We start from the raw sequence: 15,593 nt of genomic DNA, 5'->3' as shown, positions 1-15,593 counted from the left end.
AAAACAAAATTTTAACCCAGAATATATTTGCAACATTGTCTTGTGGTGCAAAATTCCAATACAAATTTAACAGGAAATCAATTATCTATCATGTCAAGTCTATATTCAAATATTCTCTATCAAAAACAAATTACAGATACAGAGAATAATGGCATTTTATATTTTTGATACCAACTTCATCAGCTCGTATATGAGCTCACCATAGTGGGCTGGCTTGATATTCTTTCTTATGAAATCAATATAAAAAAAATGCCATAATTCCATATCTACTTAAATTTGTAAAAATCATGATGTGTCATTAACTTTTTTGTTCTTACCTTTGTATCTACCATATTTCCTTCCTCTAATAAACAGTATAGCTTGTCAGCATTGCCTTCCATAGTAAACTCAAGCAATCCAGGGGAGATAATTTAATCCTGTCTCCTAAAGTTATAAAGAGAAAGAAGATAAGGCAACCATCATTCCTCTCTTATGAAGGGGTATTGATTTCTTTAATCAAATGTGTTATTTTTAATTTTTCAAAATAATTCATTTCAAAAGTGAAAAACATAGTTTGATTCTTCTAACAACTGGAAAAAATTGTTACTAAATGTATATCTTATAGAATAAAATAGATTGTATTTTTACCTAAAATACTTTTGTGAAAATTTAATCAGATCTCAAAATGTGTATCATTTTACAAAAAAATCCAGGGAGCAACCTTTACCCCATACAAACTTTCCAAAAAACAATAAGTGGATTCATTTATTTTAATGTGGCTCAATTTGAGTAGATTTAGGAAACAATATTTTTGTGGACACTTAATTTCTTAGTTTTGAAAAGTCTACATATAAATCTACTGTGGATTAGTTTATATTCATGGATAATTTATTTGGTGGTTTTTCCAATCTCTGCATTCAAAGCCATAGAAAATTTGTAATTTATTGACATTTGAATGTGTGGTTCATCTGTTCCCATAACACCCATGAAAATAAGTATCCGAAGAATTATTATGAATCTACAGTATATGGAATTTGTACTTCTTGAAACACTTGTAGTTTTTTCCTCAATCAATGAAAAATTGATATCAACGAAAATAAATGAATCCACAGTATACATGTATATGAGGTCATTAAAATGATTTTTTGTTTTCCCTAACCATTTGGGATGAAATTACACAAAAACTGGTCCCCCATAAATACTAATGAATCCACAGTATATATGAGGCCATTTAAATGATTGTTTGTTTGCCCTAACCATTTAGGATGAAATTAAACAAAAACTGGTCCCCCATCAATACTAATGACTCCTGCATGCACAGTAGTCTGTACTCTTGTAACTTACCTCTGATGAGCTTGCTTTAATTTTCTTTGTAAAGCAGGACTGTTGCATAAACCTAGAGCTTTCTTTAGTCCCTACAAAATAAATGTTCAAATGAAGTACTTCTGGTGAAAAAGTTATTTGTGTCCATAAAAACGTATAACTGATTTTTCCAGAAATTTCTACTTGAGATGACATATTATCGCTACATGATGGATGTGCAGTGTAATAATGTCTGTCAGACGTGTCACTGTACCATATAATGATGAGGTTCAAGATTGAATATTGAAAATCATCATGCAAAACCTTTAAAAAAGTTGACTCTATAACAACATGCCAATTTAAGAGAAATAAATTGTTGAAAATTTTACTTTTCAAAGAATATCATATGTCTGCTACACAGCAACCCTTCAGCATAAATATCCATACAAATCAGTTCCTTTGAAAGATGCCTTTGCAGTAGTTTTAAAAGTTTATGCTGGACTTCAAATGATGAGAGAAAAAAAAACCAATGGCACTTCGGGAAGGGTGAACTTATATTTTCATGGCAATCATACCTTATAAGTCAAAGGAAAGAAGTCAAGAATGACATCAACAATATCATCATGACTGTATCACAGCATGGTGTAAGGGGAGATAACCATTGATGTCAGCAATTCAAGGATTAGCTCCCTTACTAAAAGTAGAACATAGTTCATTCATACACTGACATTTATTTATAATACAAACAAATATATGTAATTTTGTATTATTAATTTTTATAATACAAACAAAATAAGTTGCATTAAAAGTTATAACATAGAATATCATTCAATTATTACAAAGTTACCAAAATTAATATGTGTTCTCATGTAATTTCCAGTGTCATTTACTTGGCATAATATTAATGCCCATTTCATTATTAAGCATCTAATCTTGTATTTATCAACAAGGGTCATGTGTCATGCAAAATGAATATTGGCAAGATTTTGTAAGGTGCAACAAAAAAATGCAATATGTGACAAAAGAGCATTAAAAGTTATGTCCGATCATCATAAATTTGCATTTGAAAAAAAGATTTTGACCTTAATCCCAAAATATAATTCTGTCAAGCCCCTTTTAGAACAGGTCATGTACTATTTCCAGACCCTCACTATTGATGCATATTAGTTTGATTGATGGCCTTGTCTATTGTATGGTGTGCCATTCTTGATATGTTCAATCCCTTTTATTAAAATTAACAAAAGTAACACTAACTTTATGACCCACACTGGCTGCCATAGATAAAGATGTCATTCCAGTCTCTGCCAACTTTAAATTATTATCTATCTTTAAGGAAAACCTCATTTGTTAAAGAAACATACAATACTGAAAAAATACTGAGTTTTTACTTTTCAGGATAGAAAACCTGAAGAAACTGTTAAACTTCAGTCTAAAGTCTGTAGTTGCACAGTACTCTAATGTAAGTTTTTATTTTGTTGCAGATTTTGTATGTGCAGCGTTTATTTTCATTGGTTATGTTTTTAAATATTTTCACTCATTTTTAAACTTAATATTGATAATAGATATTTGGAAATTTGATCTATTAAAGCAATGTAAAATGTGTTTTAAATCTTGGAAAATCATTGAAAGAGTCTAAAAAATTGCACTAATACACAGGTATAATAGCTACGGACGTTTTACATCCGTAAAAAATCTGTAATACGTCCGTATTATACGGCACATCTACGGACGAATAGTACCACGGACGTAGAACGTCCGTTGCTTCCCATCCGTAAAACGTCCGTAATACGGATGTTTAGTACCACGTCCGTAATACGGACATTTAGTACCACCTCCGTTATACGGATGTTTTGTACCACGGACGTATAACGTCTATTATTATTATGCATTATAATATGTATATATATTATAGTATATAACACACTTATTTTGGTATATATAACAGACTTATTATAGTATATAGTAGTTTGATTTTTATGTAACAGTGGCATTGTATTGCTGAAACTTTTGATGGAACTGTCAATGATAAAATGCTATACTTTTTTTTATGGTGATGATACTTTTTATTTGCATTTCCTTATATCATGTATATAGTCTCCTAGTGTTCTATCTAAAAAAAATTCTGATGCAATACACATACAAGGATTTTGTCATAGAACTTTCTGTCATACAGTGACTTGTTGTTTAACAAGTTGAATATTGATGATATCTTTTTAAACATTTTACATGATATTTCAAGAGTAAATCAACAATAATCAGAAGTATTTTAGTGGTGGTATTTGGTTCATATTTTGCTTTCATGTATTAACTTGATAAAAGGCTCTTAGTTTTCTCTATGTGTCATGTCCAAACCTTTTCACAGCACACTATATAATAGTTCATTTTTTTCATTGTTGGAGGACATATTGTGACCTATAATTGCTCACTATCACATCATGTGAACTCTGGTGGATATTTTTCTCATTGGCAATTCAACCAAATGTCCTTACTTTTATAAGTCCTTTTAATTATATATCAAGAGTAATTGATCTCAAGAGTATAAATTAAGAATACAGTAATGTTTCCTTTTTACTGTTTTGAATGTATCCTGTTTCTTCAAACTTTCTTAGAACAAACATCATCTTCAATCTTCTTCAAAGTTCAAAATTTTATTTCCAAGAATTTATATTCACATTCTAATTTCTTTACTTTCCAAGTCTATGAATGTCAAAATAAATGTCTTCTTTGTAAATTATCTATTTTTTGTAAAATTCCCAAGTTTGTGAGGTATTCTTCTATGTCTGTATTCATGGTATTGGTTATTCTTCACTATGTTCACTGTGAATGGTAACTGAAATAAAATATTCATTAAGAATATAAATCTAACTTCAATAAATTACATATTAAGCTAATTGCTATATGTTTGCAAATTCATTCTGTTAATGCAAAATCATTTACTGGTCGTTTTTTTTTTTTGCTTATTTAAATGTCCAGTGGCAAATATTTTATGTTTTCTAAATGATAACAACGTTAACTTATCAATACATAATATAGGCCAGTCTGACTAGGTAAGTTTGTAATGTAAATGCTATGATAGTCTGAATTTCTGACATCTCAAGTGTGTGTGTGTGGAGCAGTAGGAGGCAAGCAAAGTAAGGCTTGATGCATGCATTGAATCAGAAAGTGAAAAAAATAAGCAACAGTGTACATGTATAATTAAACATAAAACAGTTTTAGGTAGATAACATCAAATTATTTAAATTAACTGCAATTCTACAGATGAACTTACTTTGATATCAGTTCTGTTTTGCAGGGCATTACATACATGTTCACCAGTGATATCAATCCTTGCCAATAATGTCCTTTCCTTTCATTTGGTAACAAGCTAAAATTGTATATATAAATGTATATATAAATTAATCAAGAAGTCCAGACAAAAACTACATGTAGTATGAACCGATGCTCACTAATTTATACCTTTACTATATAATTTTACTTTTTAGTAAATTGAAACAAAATGTAAGCAAACAACAGAAAGAAGATCAAGTTTAAGCTTATAAAAAAATCCTATATACATGTATGTGCAGATTTTAATAAAATAACAACCTTTCAATGTACCTTGGCAATTGATAAACTTCAATTGAATCATAATTTCCTGTCAATATACACATCTACATAGTATGTCCTTATTATCTACAAAGTTTCATGAAATTCTGTTGTGTGGATTCAGAGGAGTTGCAATGACAAACTGTTGAAGTAGTAATAAAGCAAATAAGTTCAAAGGGGCATACCTCCTAGAAAAAAATTTCAATTGTAATTTCCTGTCGATATGCACATCTACATAGTATGTCCTTATTATCTAAAAAGATTTCATGAAATTCTGTAGTGTGGTTTGAGAACAGGTGTGATGACAAGAAACAGGACTTGACGTCAGACAGACAGGTCAAAAACATTATACCCCGCAAAACTTCGTTGAGTGGGACATAAAAATGCTGAATATCATGAAACTTAGTTAAATTGTTCATATTTTTTGTTGTAAGCTCCCATTTGATTTTTATAAATTTAAGTTTGTCAGTTTCTGAGTTATAAGATTTTCTTCATACATGTCGTAAGAAAAGGGGTGACTTGCAAGTTTTTGGAAATACATGTATCCTTAAAATTTCGTTAAACTTTGATGACTGATTTATAGCTATTAAGAAAACCTCCTTTTAGTTTTCTTTTTATAAATTTTTGTACATGTAAAATACATGTAACATTGAGAAATTATTGTTTGTTTGCAGTCTGACAACAGATTAACCAATTATTGCACAACAGCCCAGTGTATTGCACAACAGCAAGAAATCTTTAATTGAATATAAATTCAGTTCTTCAATTCATATACACTGCTACTTTTGCATAGGTAATGTTTCTGTACTTAAAATCTGTAGTACTGGACATTTACTTTTGATATTTAGTATCATAACTTTCTTTACTTAAAAATTATTGTAAAATTAAGGTACGGTAAATGTATTGTACAGTACATGTACTTGTTTTGTACTATAATTTTTTGTACAAATAATACCCACAGTGATCATATTATTCCATGTTTGAAAATCATAACTTTAAGAGATTTGAAAATGTAACGGTGTAATAACAGGCCTCTACAATAACTTTTTTTTCAACTTGTCCATTAGGACAAGTACATACCAAAACTTACTTGTCCGAATGAAATTGTAACTTGTCCAAAAAAAATCTTAAGAATAACCTTTTTTGCATTTCAAGTTGATTCAAGGAACAAAATGAATTAAAAAAAATGAACAGAATTTGATTTATATCCTTTGAAATACTTTTAAAAGATATGAGCCATGAACAACTGAATTTAGTTGTGTCACAGGACTTAGGTTCTAGTTTTTATCAATGCTAAAGTCTCATGATACTTTGCACATGAGGCACCATCTGATTGGCCTCTAAATGTACACTCATTGGATTTTTATCCTATTTTTTTTTTAAGTTGAAAAAAGTTTATTCAAATGCAATCAATAAAAAGAATATGAGGTATGATTGTCAATGAGACAAAAGACCAAATGAAATAGAAATTAACAACTATAGGTCACTGCATTGCAAGTATTGTTTTTTCTACATAAAGATCAAACATGATTTGATGATTTTTATGGTAAATAATTTCCTCATTCTTATTTAAAAAATAGCGTATGGACATTGGTATTAATTATTATAAAGCAAAAAAATAAGGTAGGAAAAGAGGTTCTGATTTGTTTTGGTCCAGAGATGTCTACTGCTTTGCCAAACTGTCTATTAATCATGTCTATGAAATATGTCTCCTACGGTGCCCAACTGTCTATTAAACTTGGAGCCGAATCATTTCCGAGCTGGTGACGAACTGTCTTGTAAAGTTACCTTATCTAGAAAGCGCATGGTTGAATGGGATCGGTAAGACTGGTTTCTGAGAAAAGTGTGCTTTTTACCTGTTAAAAGTACTTGACAAAGAACCAGTTTTAAATTATCGATTGCAAGTCTGAGGGGTCTTGAGAAATAAAATGTTTCAATTAGTTTCAGTTTAAAAAGGAAAGATGTCAAACAAATCTTTTCTTTTTTTTGTTTTTAATAATTATACTTTGTTCATCAAAGTTGGATTAAAATTTATTTTCAGCAGAATGATTCTACTTGTCCCATCGGACAAGCTTGGTATAGCTTTTACTTGTCCAACCTTTTTTACCTCTGATACCGGACAATCGGACAAGCGTTATTGTCGAGGCCTGAATAACATGAATAAACTGTTATCACAGAGATATGTCTCGCCTTTTTTGGTAATTTTGATTATGCAAATGTTGAAATCAAAGTAGCAATACTTTAATATCTTACACAAGTTATGCAAATATTCAAAGTCAATGAACCATGACTGAGTTACATGGCTAAACAATCTCCATGTAAATGAGATGTGCCAATGCTAATACAACTGCATACCAAATACCATTACCTAATTATAAGTTGTTCCCAAACCTAATTACAAGCATTAACGTGTAAACTATGTAAAAGTTTCAAAGTCAATGAACCATGATGAGGGGGTGGGGCTATATAGTCTCCATGGAAACAATACTTGCATATGTCAATAAATTTGCATACCAAATATTATTGACTAAACATAAGCAGTTCATCTTAAACTGATCTAATCACAAACTAATACATTCCCCATTTCCATTCTCAATTTTATGTAAACTAAGATAAGTTTCAAAGTCATTAGACTGTGACTGAGGGGGCGAGGCCAAATATTCTCTATGGAAATGAGATGTGTCAATGCTTATACAACTGAATGCCAATTAACATTGCCCAACCACTAATGGTTCCCCTTGAACTGACCTAATCACAAACTAATACATGATAACTTAGAAAAAATTTCAAAGTCGATAGATCATGACTAAGGGGGCGGAGCCAAATAATCTCCATGGAAATGAGATGTGCCAATGCTTATACAACTGCATACCAAATATCATTGACCTACCACTTGTGGTTCCCCATAAACTGACCTAATCACAAACTAATACATTGTTGTTGTCGCCGCCGCCGAAGCTACAGTACTACATATTTTTTGGTTCAGAAATAGTACCTATGCAAAAGTAGCTGTGTAACCAATTTCAAGTTCTTTGACTACATTTATTCAGAAACATATAATATGTCAAATATTTATTTACAATCCAAATTAAGACCTGTATCAAGGAGTTAGAAACTTGTCAACATTTAAGTTAAGCACGTATTATAAGAAGAATTTTTGCATGGCAATATAATATTTCCCACAAAAAGTAACTAAAAGTTAGCGTGCAATAAATTCTAATATTGCACTAGTGCAATAAATCTTCAAAAAATCATGATGTCATCAATGACAAACTCTTAGTTTAAACCAATTTTTACTTTTAAATATTATATTGCTATACAATAAAAGGGTTATTGCATGAATATTGTACCTCGTAGAACATATATTGCACTCGCAAGCTCGTGCAATATAAAATTCTACTCGGGACAATATTCCCCAATATTCATGCAATAACCCTATAATATTGCACCAGTGCAATACATCTTCAAAATTACTGCATGAATATTGGGAAATATTGTCCCTTGTAGAACAAAAATTGCACTTGCAAGCTCGTGCAATATAAAATTCTACTCAAGACAATATTCATGCAATAACCCTATATTATTACTACAATTGCACAATATTAATCACTTTACCATAAGTAATTATAAAAAAGAAGATGTGGTATGATTGCCAATGAGACAACTATCCACAAAAGACCAAAATGACACAGACATTAACAACTATAGGTCACCGTACGGCCTTCAACAATGAGCAAAGCCCATACCTATTGCTTGGTGTCAAGGTAAAGAGTCTCAAATTTGATAAAAATAATTAAGCATGTATTCTTCATTTTGTGGTTTAAAGTTTCTTTAGACAAGTAAGATGCTGAAAGAATATAATATACAGATATAAACAATACCAAATTTTCACATTATCTTTTCAAAATGGTCTCAAAGCTTCAAATTTGCAATTTCTTTAATGAAAAATGCACAAAAAAAACACTACCCATAACACTTCGGTTTTGTACATTTCATGAGCAGAAGATTTTATAATTTAGTCAAATACAAACTTATAACTCCATAAAAGTATCTTGCTTTACATAAATTTCAAGAAAATCAGCCAAAAACTGACCAAAAAAGAACTCATTTTTGCGGAGTTATCTCCCCTTCCAATGTTAATTTCCAAAGGAAATTTAAAATGCCACTTTTGAGTTTTCCTCAAGTTAGATTTTATGGGACTTTTTTCTGTGAATATAAAGGGCATAATGCTATAGATTAGAACTAAAACATTTTCTGTTTCAATTAGTTTGAGGTTAAATCTTAGTTTGACTGGACTACAAATTGTTTATGGTTTTGTAAAAAAAAAAAATTGTCACTTCTAACTGTTAACATGGATAATTTTCAAACTTGCCAACAACAAGAATCAAAACTTGAAACTCTACAGTGATATTGTTGTCTTTTTTCAAAACTACCCGTTTTTTATTGGGAAAAATGAATACTTTTTATTGAAATTGGGAAATTTGTATATTTTATTCTAAACACATCTCCGATTTTTTGCTCACCTTTGCTGTCTTTTTTGCAGTTTTTTTTTATGTATATTTCGGTTGTCAGACATTTCCAACCTGAAAGGTACTTTTTGGAGAGGGGAAAAAACAGAAGCAATGATGGTACTTAATGCATTGAAGACCACATCTGTTACAAACACCATGATGATTCTGATCAGAAAACAGGATCTCAAAAGTGCTTTCTAATATCAAAATAATAACATGATATTCATAAACATTACTACCAATGCCATCACTGTTTGGGGAAAATGTAAAACTTTTTGGGAGGAATTTTAAGCCATTTTTTTTTTTAGTAATTGGGAATTTTCTCTAGGGGAAAAAGCCGACTTTCGGCTGTAATTTGAGGCAAACAATATCACTGCTCTATGACCTCAAATTTTAAAATAAATCTTGGAAACTACATGTACATGATTTACAGAGTTTGACAAGAGAGCAAAATTATCAAATAAAGGCATCATTTTAATATAAACATACCTCTCATCACAAAATTATTCATTGACTACTGCTCCTCTGTGCTCATATGCACATAAATCAATATGACAATCTATGAATCCACTATATAATCTAGACAGCAATGACCCAAATGAATTATGTTCTGTTGCTTAGCTTCTCCTACTTCTCAAAGTACTTGTACATTCATTGAAAATGCTAAAAGAAATAATGTTTAATGAAATGACGTTATAATATCTGCCAAAATTGCATTTAATATTTGATCTTGCAAAATTGGCTTAGTTTTGATCTTTTAAAATGTGTCAAAAATTCTTACATGTTTAGCTAAATAACAGATTTTCTCTATCCAATGCAGTAGTAAATACTATTCAAACATTTCCTTCTTTTCATCAGTTTTTTTCTGCCAAAGTTGTACCAAATACGGCTAAGGTAATCTATGTCTGGGATAACAAAATCCTTAGTTTTTCAAAAGGTTCAAAGTTTTGTATACAGGAAATTTATAAAAATGACCAGATTATTGATATTCATGTCAACACCGAAGTGTTGACTACTGGGCTGGTGATGCCCTCGGGGACGAAACGTCCACCAGTAGTGGCATCGACCCAGTGGTGTAAATAGTTATCAAATGTACCAGGATTATAATTTAGTACCCCAGACGCGCATTTCGTCTACATAAGACTCATCAGTGACGCTCAAATCAAAAATATTTATAAACCCAAACAAGTACAAAGTTGAAGAGCATTGAGGATTCAAAATTCCAAAAAGTTGTGCCAAATACGGCTAAGGTAATCTATGCCTGGGATAAGAAAATCCTTAGTTTTTCAAAAGGTTCAAAGTTTTGTATACAGGAAATTTATAAAAATGACCACATTATTGATATTCATGTCAACACCGAAGTGTTGACTACTGGGCTGGTGATGCCCTCGGGGACGAAACGTCCACCAGCAGTGGCATCGACCCAGTGGTGTAAATAGTTATCAAAGGTACCAGGATTATAATTTAGCTAACATGATAATTGTACAACCCTCGTCATCAACACAACATAAATCACTTTAGACAAGTTCATCTGTAGTTATCTGCCCCTGAAAAAAACCCATGATAATTGTATAACCCTCATCCTCGACACAGCATCAATCACTTTCAACAAGGTCATCTACATGTCGCATGCTTAGCAAAGAAGCAGCAAATATCAATTTTAAAGTCATTGGTTTGACACGGGTGGGGTTTTAACGTTTAGACAGTTGACTGTTATACATGCATAGGTGATCCAGGCTGTTACAATCATACCCTTTTGGAGTATATTATCAGTAAAAGAATTTTAGTCTTCAAATTATTAAGTCATCTTCAGTCTTTTTAATTTGTCAATTTTCAAACTTATCAACTGCATTTTCATTCAATACTGTATAGACAATTTGCTTGCTGACAATAATGTTTACCTATCCCAAAAATATTGTAAACATGCAAGTAGGTGGATAGGAGCATATTTAAGATAGTGTGTGACATGTTAAAAATTGACTTCAATTTAACTGTAAGTTGTATAGCTCTGGAAAGATAAAAGGAACACCTTCAGAATCAAATGGGGCTTTATTCACTTGATACAAGTATTCAATACAAGTTTAATAAACTTTGATCAAAGCATTTTCTAGCTTTTTTAATGTGAGGGCTGACAGTAAGATGACCAGACCATTCATACCAAAAATATTTTCTGTGTATGACGACTAGCTTACGGAAACAATATAGCTCTGCATAGGGAGACTAATACAACTCATACATGCAATTAGGTAGCTGAAGTGAAATTTAGTATTGAGACAATGATAGATATAGATTTGTGGCTAACAACATAAGAATTCAAGAGTCAAGGTCAAGGTCAGTCTAACCTGATTTTGGTATATTACACATTTCAATCCCATGATGATTTTGCATTAAAGTTTGTCAATTCAAGTGTTACGGTACAAAGGTTGTGCACCGTAAATGATTCAGACAATTTGTGGCTATCATAGGGATAAAAGGTCAAAATCAATGTCAGGATTCTTCTGTTTACATATTTTTGACAATCATAAGTGCTATGGTACCAAAGTTCTGCAATTGAAACTAACGAGACAATGTTTTAGTATCATAGGAGTCAAAGGTCAAAGTCATTGTCAGAATGACCTGACTGTGATATATGACACACCTCATCCCAAGATGCATCAGCGTACCAACTTTGGTCAACCTTAATTCTACAGTACAACAGTAATGTGTAGGACACAAATCAAACAAGGTTTTACTATCATATGGGAAAAGGCCAGAGACAAGCTCAGAGTGACCTCAGTCCTGCCTGTGAAATAAGATTCACCCTAGCACAAGGTGAAATTGCATACCAATAAAATTGAGAATGGAAACGGGGAGTGTATTAAAGAGACAACATCCCAACCAAAGAGCAGAAAACAGCACAAGGCCACCAATGGTTCTCAAGTTTGTTTGCCTTAGTTTTACAGAACGAAAGTTATTAACTGGACATGAATTGCACCAACATTTAATTTTAATAGGGGAGAAAGGTTGAAGTTAAGAGTGGCCTGACTTTGGTATATGACACTGTCAGACAATAATGCATCTGCAAATCAAGTTATTAAATCTCTAATTGGCAATGCGAAAATCATTGGAGACAATGATCTACTACTCTCCATGAAGTCATACATTTCATTTAGTATTACATTTCATTTCATGATATTCACAAACATCAAAATTCAAACAGTTCGTGTAGTTTTTGTCGGTCATCTAATTCAAATAAGCCATAGTTAAATAAGGAGATGTGGTATGATTGCCAAATGAGACAACTATCCACCAGATCAAATGATAGGTCATGGTAAGGCCTTCAACAATGAGCAAATCCCATACATCGTTTTCGTGCAGCCCAGAAAAAAAAGAGATGCGGGGTTGGTGGCTTAACAGGGAAGGCTTAGACAAGAAAAAAAGGGAGAAAGACACCCAAAGACAGGATTTAGATGCTGGGACTATATATGTGCCCCCTTACTTATCCCTAGAGGGGCTGCTTTAGACTTAGAAAAAAAAAGTTGGGGTCTTAGCAAGGGAAAGCTGAATTTTATGACATAGGAACAACAGAGTAGACGCGGGGCCACTAGGCTAATCTGCCCACTTTGCACCAGCCTATTAAATGAAAGCCTAGGGTGGGAATTGAACCCACGTACACCTACTCCATTGTCCTCTATATACATATATGCATGTTCAATATATATCAAAATGCAAAAATACAACTATCATGTGAATATAACATTTTGTATCAACATACAGACACCTAACCTTGTTTTTTAGGCATAATGAAGTGTATTATTAAATTCTAAAGAGCAACAAAAATGTGATCTATAAATACAATAATTCATTTTAACTGTTACACAATAACTACAACAAATAGGATATTGCTGGTGTGCAGGGACAACAAGTTACATTTGAAGTAAAAAGATCAATGAACGACAACGTGTTGATCAACTGAACATAAATTATAAAAAGACCAATCAGTGAAATTTAAAACAGACAATTAATCACCTCTGTATACTTTGTAAATTATATAAAGTTTGAATTTGTTGTGATTATTTGTGTATGTATGGAAATATAAGGAAGATAACATTGATGTTTACTGTAAAAAATTGCTTACACCAATTTCCATAGATATCCTCTTCAAACACAGCCTAATTTTGTAACGATGGACGGTAATATATAGCAACTTGTATAACAGTAAATGCCACTAGGTAATCTACCAAAAACAATTAATAATTTACATATTCAGGAATGGACACAAAATTGTGTCCAAAGCTTTTGGTTTGATGAAAAAAAGCAAACATTCAAAACCGCCATTTTGAAATATGAAACAAATTAATTTACAATCTTGAATTAATAAACAGTGCAGTGCGCACATTGCCAGCGTATCAGGCATAGCTAGTCATGTAAAAATATATCTTTGAATTTGTTTTCTATACTTCCAATTCTAGTTTTCACTTAAATTAATGATTTAATTTCCTGTCTTTCCTTTTCTAAAACTGGAGCATTTTTACTACAGAATCGATAACATAAACACAATGAGATTGTAATAAACTACGAGATTATAATTGGTAAACATAACTTTAAACAATGACTATTTTACATGCATATGTTTGAATGTTATTTTCATTTTTGTGTACAATCAATTAAATAAAATAGTCAATCAGATTCTTAAATAAAGAATTGTGTATTTTTAGCATTCCATAACAGTGGATTTTATCTTAATCAGCTGACACATATTATATATATCTTTATTCTCATAAACCAAAGTACAATGGTACATATATATATATATCTTTATTCTCATAAACCAAAGTACAATGGTATAGAGACACATACAAATAAATTAGCATACATAATATAAAATGTAAGTACAAATGTAAAGTAGACACATTAAGTGGTTACCCAGGAGATTCTAGGCATTTAATAATTATTCGTAAAAATTTGCAATTTGTTTAGTTCATACAAGTTGTTGCTATTTATAAGATCTTGAAATTTCAAGATACATATGATTGGCAACTGGCAACAGAATATGAAATTCATTTGAAAGTGACCAGAATTTTTATTGTGTATAACCCTAGTTACTATGCTAACAATGAAAACAAATTCATTTTTATGAAATTGTAACACTCAAATCAAGGAAGTTTGAGTTACTCCCCTTTAGCTTAAAATATAAATACTGATATATAAAGCAACAGAAAACTGACAGTATGCTTTTAAAAGAGAGAAACAGCTCAAAAACATACTTGTGTACATAGAATAAAATTTCACTAAGGTTTAGATTTCTATATTTGGTAATTATTTAATGCACAGATATAACTGAATCAAGATACAACATAGAGAACAGCTCATCTAGGTTGCAATTCTGTAAATAAAGACAATGCAATTTCCCTTTGCAACTAAAACTGTGACACTTTTACTGTGAAGTTTTGTGAAAAATTATATCCTAGAATGGAAAGTTGATATGCACTGCTATTTTATTCATAGGTCAAAACATAGGGCTGTGTGGCATATTATCAACATTTTTATTTAAAAAGACCTGAACTTGTTTGAGTCTAAACTTTTACTTAAATTCTACACTACCCGTATCTAAAATTTGTTTGCCTACTTCAGAATTCATTTTTCAACGCAATAGTATGTTTTTATACTGGTAACAGTTATGTCTCTATGACATAGAGATCATATCTCGGAACCAGTATGTCAAAAAATCAAATTATCTATGAATATTATATATCTACCCAAAAGAGAAGTGGTTTGAGAAACAGCTGTATTTTCAAAGTGCAACCTCTAGTACTGTACACTGCAATATTTCTAAAATGGAATGTTTACTGACAAAAACTTCCGTAAACATGTAGTTTTATGTACCATTAAAAAAGCTCAAAACCACCAGTCTGCTTGTAAACAACAAAGGATGGGAACTTCTCAAAACATAAAGTTAATCATACCATAATACAGCTCAAAACCACCAGTCTGCTTGTAAACAACAAAGGAAGGGAACTTCTCAAAACATAAAGTTAATCATACAATAATACAACTCAAAACCACCAGTTTGCTTGTAAACAAAAAAGGAAGGGAACTTCTCAAAACATAAAGTTTTACGTACCATAATACAGCTCAAAACCAACAGTTTGTTGTAAACAACAAAGGAAGGGAACTTCATAACATGCAGATTATTGCATTCTGATCTCAATTTCTTCCAATCTGAAATATACATCA

At 31.3% G+C, this 15,593-nt stretch overlaps 2 protein-coding genes across 2 annotated transcripts in view; both read right to left on the bottom strand.

The window, feature by feature from the left end:
- The window catches only part of LOC139502486 (serine/threonine-protein phosphatase 6 regulatory ankyrin repeat subunit B-like), a 512,428-nt gene that overhangs the window by 10,870 nt on the left and 485,965 nt on the right, over window positions 1-15,593 (bottom strand). The gene's annotated exons all lie outside the window — the stretch shown is intronic.
- The window catches only part of LOC139502487 (dnaJ homolog subfamily C member 10-like), a 380,520-nt gene that overhangs the window by 343,686 nt on the left and 21,241 nt on the right, over window positions 1-15,593 (bottom strand). The window lies entirely within an intron of this gene.

This window comes from Mytilus edulis, chromosome 14 (assembly GCF_963676685.1).
Source record: "Mytilus edulis chromosome 14, xbMytEdul2.2, whole genome shotgun sequence".
Taxonomy (NCBI): Eukaryota; Metazoa; Mollusca; class Bivalvia; order Mytilida; family Mytilidae; genus Mytilus; species Mytilus edulis.
This window is presented reverse-complemented; position numbering and strand designations above follow the sequence as displayed.